The sequence below is a fragment of the Humulus lupulus genome, chromosome 3 (genome assembly GCF_963169125.1).
Source record: "Humulus lupulus chromosome 3, drHumLupu1.1, whole genome shotgun sequence".
In the NCBI taxonomy this organism is placed as follows: Eukaryota; Viridiplantae; Streptophyta; class Magnoliopsida; order Rosales; family Cannabaceae; genus Humulus; species Humulus lupulus.
In genome coordinates this window covers 140207266-140214765 of record NC_084795.1, presented here as the reverse complement: position 1 = coordinate 140214765, position 7500 = coordinate 140207266, and the positions used below count along the sequence as shown (strand labels likewise).

At 30.2% G+C, this 7500-nt stretch overlaps 1 pseudogene; it reads right to left on the bottom strand.

Annotated features, from left to right (window-relative positions):
* Positions 1–6191: 6191 nt before the first annotated feature.
* LOC133823183 (ATP synthase subunit alpha, chloroplastic-like) overlaps positions 6192–7500 on the bottom strand; it is a 1528-nt pseudogene continuing 219 nt past the window's right edge.

Sequence of the window (7500 nt, the reverse complement as noted above, 5' to 3'; positions counted from 1 at the left end):
TCGTCTCCATTTTCACTTTTGTTTTCATTTCTTTTTTTTATTTGTTCTCATTCAAACAATTTAAAGAAAGTTTGGGGACTATTATGGTAAGAATGAACGTAAGAATGAAAGATTCTCAGAATTCTCTATTGATACGACATGCTGCTTTTTCCATTCATTCCTTACAGGATCAGTCGAGGTCTTTCAAACTATATCGATGGTATAGATGAATCTTTTGCTTCATACAAATGTGTAAAAAATGCTAGTCGCACTTAAAAGTCGAGTACTCTACCATTGAGTTAGCAACCCGAACTAAAATAATTAGAATGTATAGATACAATCGGAATCCTAATAAAGAGATTGAATTACATGATGCAATCAAAACATTTCATTTTTAAAAAGGCAAAACAAAAATCGAAAATTTTATAATCAATTATGCACATAATAAAAATGAACAGATCTAATGAAAATAAAGATATTTGTAGACCAACTCTTGTCTCTTATGTTATCCATTATTATATTTTAATCATTTTAATCAAAACCAAAAAAACTTCTTGTATTACAGCAAATTCAATCAACCCTTTATTTTTTGGTTTTTGAATGAAATAAAATCTATGGGACGGAGATAAATATATTCATTTATCCATTCTCCATGATCGGATTATATTTATTTGATAGATTGTTGTCAATATGAATGAAAAATTTCAATGTTGAGAAATGAATCCAACGAAGAAATGGCAACAAAAAAAAGATTTATCTTGGATTGGCACTGGATAGATAATCAACACAGAGACAAAAGAAAAGGGTGTAAATGGATGAATAAATGTAAGAAGAAGTAGAAAAACCTGGATTTATTCAATTAATATCGATCAATATAAAATAAGTAAAAGATATAAGTCAAAGTAAAAAAAGTGAATTGTTTGCTTTTTATTTGTTCATATAATTTCTATGAAATACACCCATTGATATCACAATAATATCAAAAATGGAAGAAAAAATTGTTTATTCTCTTGATATTTTTTCTATCTATTCCATCAATAAAACTAAAAAAAGATATTTTATTGTTATAAAAGACGACATTTAATTTTTTTTTATTCTATATCTCTATCTCTTATAGTAGAAATCCTAAATTAAATAGGATATAAATTAAAAATTGGAAAAGAGAAAAAATAAAAATAGCAGAGAAAAGAAAAGATTCTAATCCAAACTTTATATATATTATATATTTGATTAATTGAATTTTTGTTGGTGATTAAGGCGAAGTTCCATAAAAACCCCAGCCTTCTTTGAAATATCATGAACAGTTCCTATAGGCTGAGCGCCTTTTTCAAGGAAATATAGAATAACAGGAACATTTAAATAAGTTTGATTCTTTATCGGATCATACAACCCCACTTTCCGAAGATCTCTCCCTTCTCTTCGTGATCGAACATCAATTGCAACGATTCGATAAATGGGTCATTGGGATAGATGTAGATAAAAAATACCCCCCCCCCCCGAGAAACGTATACGAATTCTTCTCCTCGTACAGCTCAAGAAAATTCAAGTTATGTTTATGTAGAGAATTCAAATGTCAAATATATCCAGAAAATCATCAAATCAATTAGACCCAGAACTATCTTTCTTTATATTTAAATATTTGTTTATTATTCTTTCTCCAACAAAAAAATTATTCTTATTTGTAATTTGAACTCTCATAACTCAAGTTGTATAACTCGCAAAGGAAATCCTTTAAACATTTCATTTCATTTATTGAGTGATCTCTAATCCTCCTTTTGTCTGTCTCCTTTCGAATCCATTTTAATTCTTCATTTAAATCGAGTTCTAGTTGTTGAGACAATTGAAACGGTATTTCCTTGCTCTGGGATCCTTTATCTTTGCCTTGAATCGTTGGGTTTAGACAATACTTCGGTGATCTTGAATCATTTCAAAATAGCAGGAACATACCATTTTGAGGGATTTCTTTCTATCAAAGAATCATACGAATGGTTGATTCCTGTGTAATAAACTTTTGATTTGATCGAAAGAGTTTTACCAATTCTTTACTTGTGAATTTGAAACTTGCTTGAATTGGACTCTTTCAATTTCTCTATCGAAAATTTACTTACAAAGTTGTCCCAATTTATTAATTGATACTAACCTTAGATTCTTGCCTCCGAGAAACGAATCAATACGTTCTACTCGAGCCCCATCATGGATGATATGGTTTACATTACAACCCTCGGTTCTAGTGGAACAGAACAAATGATGTCAAGTCAAGAGCACTTTCATTCCGATATAATAGGAAATGGTGGATGTAAGAATCCACAGCGGATCGTGTCCTTCAAGTCGCACGTTGCTTTCTACCACATCATTTTAAACAAAGTTTTACCATAACATTCCTTTAGTTTGAAACCAGTATGTAATTAATTCCATTATAGAATCATGAATAATCATTGGTTCGGTTAGTACTTAGTAATCTATACTGTTTTTTCTTTCTATATGAAATATAGTTTATAAAGAAGTAAGTTTCAACAAGAACTCAATTTCACTCCAAATACACATATTTAAAACTATTTTATTTGAAATTTAATTTAAATAGTTGAAAAAAAAAGAAATTTTTTTTAAAGAAGAAAATTAGTTATTTTTGAGTCTGCATCGTCAAGTAACTTTAATATAGATAAAAAAAATAGAATACTAAATATAAGATACAATATGACTTAAGTATGGTTTAAGTATGTAATAATATCATCACATAATGGGTTGGGTGTGCAGACGAATATGCTCTGGGTCGAAAGGATTCGAACCTCCGAATAGCGGGACCAAAACCCGTTGCCTTACCACTTGGCCACGCCCCATTTCTATTTGACACTAATAAAGACTAATAGTAATCTTGATTGTTCGTCAACTCCAGCCTAAATATAAAAAAAAATAATTATTGATAGAATTTTTCTATATGTAGATATTGGATTAAACTGATGAATTTATTGATCATTACATCTAATTCAATTAAGATATTGTATGAAAGTATGATTTATTCGATTCACTTTTAATTTGAGAATTGAAGGGGTTTTGATTGGGCGAGTTCAAATCAAAGAATGTTTTTTGGTATAGCTAATTTAATTTCTTTTTATTCAGCTTGCCTTATATCAATAACTCGCCTTATTAATAACTCAATCAAAATAAATACAATTACCCTCAAGAATAAAATGTTTGTTATGTTTAATATATTTAGTTTGATCTGTATCTGTCTTATTTCTGCCCTTTCTTCAAGTAGTTTTTTCATCGCCAAATTGCCCGAGGCTTACGCTTTTTTAAATCCAATCGTGGATTTTATGCCAGTTATCCCTCTTCTATTTTTTCTATTAGCTTTTGTTTGGCAAGCCGTTGTAAGTTTTCTCTAAGATTTTTAATACTGTGCTAGACAAATTCATCGTTTATTTGAAAACAAAAAAATTATATATATGATAAGATCAGATTGGTATAGCTGTAATAAATCTGGAACACTCCATTTCACTTCCTTATTCTGGTCTTTTTCCATTGCAAGACCTCTTGAAGTCTTCCACAATGTCTAATTGTGGGTATGAAAGAAAATTTTTGGTAATGAACAAAAACTCCACTTTGTATTAAAATGTATTTTAAAAAAGTTTTTTGAAAATTCTTTTCTATTTCTAGTCTTAATTAGTATCAAAATAAAAATAGAAAAAAGTAGGGTATGTGGTATAAAATACAAATAGAGAATCTATTCTCTTTTTTCCTAAAAAAAGAATCTTGGAGATTGTTTAATGCTTACTCTAGCACTATTTGTTTACACGGTAGTAATATTCTTTGTCTCTCTATTCATCTTTGGATTCCTATCTAATGATCCGGGGAAAAAATAAAGAGGGTTTTTGTTTTTTTTTTTTTGCTTGATTTTAAAAAGTTCTTAGTAGGATTTTAGCTATTTCCCATTTTTAACTATAACTATAGAAGATAACTAAAAAAAGGAACTCGCGAAAAATTCGAAAGGAAATACAAAGTTATTGACGAAAACGAAAAGAGAGGGATTCGAACCCTTGGTATGAAAAATTCATACAACGGATTAGCAATCCGACGCTTTAGTCCACTCAGCCATCTCTCCCCCAATTGAAAAAAATATATATATACATAATAAGAAGGGTTTTTTTCAAGCCTTATTTTGTTTTGGCTTATGGAACATAGTAATTATTCTTATTTTTTTTTTCAATATAGAAATATAACTATATAAAAAACAATAATATAAAAATAAGAATTAAGAAATAAAATACAAAAAAATACCTCTTTTCTTTGATTTTTTCCAAAGAAACCTTATTCTTTCTACAACTTGGCCTGGTCAATACCTAGCTGGGCCGGGCCTCTTTTATTCCAACAAAAACAAATCAAATTTTAATTATTTATTAAAAATTAAATTTGTAGACACAAATGCTTATTATTATATTAAATATTAAAACAATAATAAGAAAGACTGTTTTGATTCCTTTGATATATAATCAAAATGTCATTTCTTAGTTTTATTTTTTGTTTTTAAACACTATTTTGAGTTGCTTTGATTTACTTTATAATACACCGACACCTTTTTTATTATATTGTTTTGATTATATTTCTTTTTTTTATTAAATTTTTTGTAATAATAAAAAAGAAATAAAAAATTAAGAAAAAATAAAGAACCATAAACTCTTGAACAATGCATTTTTATGTTACAGCTTAAATAGTTTTGTCAAGTCATATCCATATCCGTCAAAAACCGCTAGCAAAAGACTTGGTTTTTAGTTATTTAAATGAGTCCGCGTTTCCTAATCTCATTAAGTCCTCTCGGTACCGCTCTAATTTTCATGATTCTTTTTTGATCCTATCTTTTGATTACGCCTGAGTTGCTTGTTCGACAAAAGTCCCTTTATATACAATAATGGGATTGTAGCGGGTATAGTTTAGTGGTAAAAGTGTGATTCATTCTATTAACCCCTTATATAGTTAAGGGGTCCCTTGGTTTGATGAATATTCCATTCCGATAAAAAAACTTTATCTCGTAAAAAGGATTTAACCCTTTTCCTCTCAATGAAAAATTCGAGGAAAAATATACATTCTCGTGATTTGTATCCAAGAGTCCATTACAAATTGAAAAATTGGATTGTGGAATTACGAAACATAATTTTAAAAAATTGGATCAATACTTCCAATTGAATGAGTATGTGTAAGGAATCCATGGATAAAGATAGAAAGTTTATTTCTAACCGTAACTAAATCTTCCATTTTTTTTTTGTTATAGGGAAAATTGAAGCAAAATAGCTATTAAACAATGACTTTGGTTTACTAGAGTCATTGACAAATTTTTTAGCTTGGTAGAAACAAAATGCTTTTCCTAAGGATTCTTTAAAATAGAAATAGAGAACGAAGTAACTAGAAAAAGTGTTAGAATCCCCTTCTTTTCTATAAGGATCGTTTAGAAAGTAGGTCGTTTTGAATGCATTCGTACAGAAAAGCTGACATAGATGTTATAGGTTGAATTTTTTTTATTTCATTCATATCTTACATTCGGAAATTTATCCACATTCCATAAAGGAGTCGAATGAAATCAAAGTTTCACGTTCGGTTTTGAATTAGAGACGTTAAAGTAAAACTGATGAATCAACGTCGACTATAACCCCTAGCCTTCCAAGCTAACGATGCGGGTTCGATTCCCACTACCCGCTTGTGCTTACTTGATTTCTTATCTCTATTCAATATTCCTAACAATCTCTCTATTTTTATATTAGAAAATTCTTTCTATTTTAAAACTAAATATTAAATTCAATTGAAATAATATTGAATTTTTTTATTTGAATAAAAAATTTCAAATTAAAGTATAATAAATACAATTATTCGAAAATTTAGAAAATAATCTTATTTAATAATTCGAATATAATTAATGTAATTCATTTGCATTATTAAAATGCAAATTAAATACCCAACTCCCGGCCCTGTCCTATATTCATTTTTTACGAATATTAAAAATAAAAAATAAAATTGAAATGAAAAGCGTCCACTGTCTAATGGATAGGACAGAGGTCTTCTAAACCTTTAGTATAGGTTCAAATCCTATTGGACGCAATTTATTTCCATATGTATTTTCTATTTGATATTTCTATATCAAGAAAGATGTTTTGAATGACTTAAATAAAAGATCCGCTTCTTATATACAATTCTTACTTAATATATACAGATTTAAAAAGATCAATTTATTTAGACTTGTTCTTGAAGGAGAAAATGCTCCATCTATTCTTGAATAGCTTGTTTCAAAAGGGCTTCTGCTTCTTCAGTAAATGTCTTGGTAGAAGATATGAATTCTTGGAATTGAGGTTTATTCGTTTTTAAATAATTTCGTAACTCAAGCAAAAATTTCCTTTCCTGTCCAATTTCTAATGAATCAAGATAATCGTTCGTTCCAGTATAAATAGTGATTATCTGTTCTTCCACCGCAAGGGGGGCCGATTGAGATTGTTTGAGTAATTCACGTAATCATTGACCTCTTGCCAATTGATTCTGAGTAGCTTTATCAAGATCAGAGGCAAATTGTGCAAAGGCTTCTAATTATGCGAATTGTGCCAATTCTAATTTTAATTTGCCGGCTACCTATTTCATGGCTTTAATTTAATCCGCGGATCCTACTCTGGAAACCGAAATGCCTACATTAATAGCAGGGCGGATTCCAGAATTGAACAGATCAGCAGATAAGAATATTTGTCCATCTGTAATCGAAATTACATTAGCAGGAATATAAGCTTAAACATCTCCCGATTGGGTCTCAACTATTGGTAAAGCAGTCATACTTCCTTCGCCTAAATTAGAACTTGATTCAGCAGCTCTTTCCAAAAGGCGTGAATGCAAATAAAAAATATCTCCGGGATAAGCTTCGCGGCTCGGTGGTCTTCGTAATAAAAGAGACATTTGGCGATAAGCCTGTGCTTGTTTGGAGGGATCGTCATAAATGATTGAAGTGTGTTGTTCACGGTGCATAAAATATTCAGCAAGAGTTGCTCCTGTGTAAGGAGCGAGGTATTGTAATGTGGCCGGAGAATCCGCCGTTTTAGCTACCACAATAGTGTATTCTATAGCTCCCCTTTCCTGTAAAGAAGTCACCACCTGAGCCACAGAAGATGCTTTTTGACCAATAGCTACATAAACACATATTACATTTTGCCCTTGTTGATTGAGAATCGTATCTGTAGCTACTGCTGTTTTCTCAGTCTGTCTGTCCCCAATAATTAATTCTCGCTGACCACGTCCTATAGGTATCATAGAATCAATAACAATAAGTCCTATTTAAAGAGGCTCATATACGGATCGTCTCGAAATAATACCCGGAGCAGGAGATTCAATTAAACGAGATTCAAAAACTGAAATTTCACCTCGACCATCAATAGGTTTAGCCAGGGCATTTATAACACGACCCAAAAAATCTTCACTTACCGATATCTGAGCAATTCGTCCTGTTACTTTTACAGAACTCCCTTCTTGTATCAGCAAACTGTCACCCATTAATACAAC